Source organism: Manis pentadactyla, chromosome 3, assembly GCF_030020395.1.
Source record: "Manis pentadactyla isolate mManPen7 chromosome 3, mManPen7.hap1, whole genome shotgun sequence".
In the NCBI taxonomy this organism is placed as follows: Eukaryota; Metazoa; Chordata; class Mammalia; order Pholidota; family Manidae; genus Manis; species Manis pentadactyla.
Window position 1 is genome coordinate 110,902,538 of NC_080021.1, and position 909 is coordinate 110,903,446.

At 31.4% G+C, this 909-nt stretch overlaps 1 non-coding gene across 1 annotated transcript; it reads left to right on the forward strand.

Moving 5' to 3' along the window:
* Positions 1-601: 601 nt before the first annotated feature.
* On the forward strand, positions 602-704 carry LOC118910119 (U6 spliceosomal RNA). Its single transcript, XR_005023841.1, has one exon. It is a non-coding gene; the product is annotated as a U6 spliceosomal RNA (small nuclear RNA).
* The last annotated feature ends 205 nt before the right edge of the window (positions 705-909 follow it).

The window sequence follows — 909 nt, forward strand, 5'->3', positions numbered from 1 at the left end:
TGTTCTCTTTTTCCTGTGCTTCTTTATTCATTTGGAGTAATCTAATGTTTTTATGATTCCATTTTATCTCCACTATTGGCTCACTAGCTCTATCTCCTTTAAAATTTTTTTGACAGAATTTATGACATTTAACTAATCTAATTACAGTCTACCTTTAAATAATATCATTTTATATGATATGTAAGAACCTTACAACAGACTTCCATTTTCTTCCTCTTGTCTTTTGTGTGATTGTTGTCATACATTTTGCTTCTACATGTTACAAACCCCACTCACTTTATTATGTTAGCTTTAAATAGTCAAATGTCTTCTAAAAAGATTAAATAGGAGAAAGAATGTTTTTGTATTAACCCACTCAATTTACCATTTCTGGCATTCTTTATTCCTTTCTGGGGATTAACATTTCCATCTGTTATCATTTTCCTTCTGCTTGAAGAGTTTTTTTTAACATTCCTGCAGTTCTGCTGGTCACAAATTTTTTGTTTTTTATTAGGAAAATCTGCCTTTTACCTTCAATTTTTCTTCTTATTAGTCTGCCTTTGTACTTCCTTTGTGATTATATTTATATGTTGGCACGTGTATGTTTAAAAATGCCTGGAGTGCTAGCTTCAGCAGCCATATTCTAAAAGTAAAATGATATAAAGAAAATCAGCTTGGCCCCTGAACAAGGAAGACACACAAATTCAGAAGTATTCTACTTTTCAGTACTTAATGCACTGAACTGTACACTTAAAATGGTTAACACTGTACACTTTTTGTTACATATGTATTTTTTTTAAGTGTGTTAAAATGGACCTAGAAATATACATACAAAAGTGTTAACATTGGTCAGCTCCTGGGAGAAGGAGTGGGGGTGAAGCATGGCTTTTAGGACTTTTCTTTACCATCAATTTTTAAATGTTTTATTTG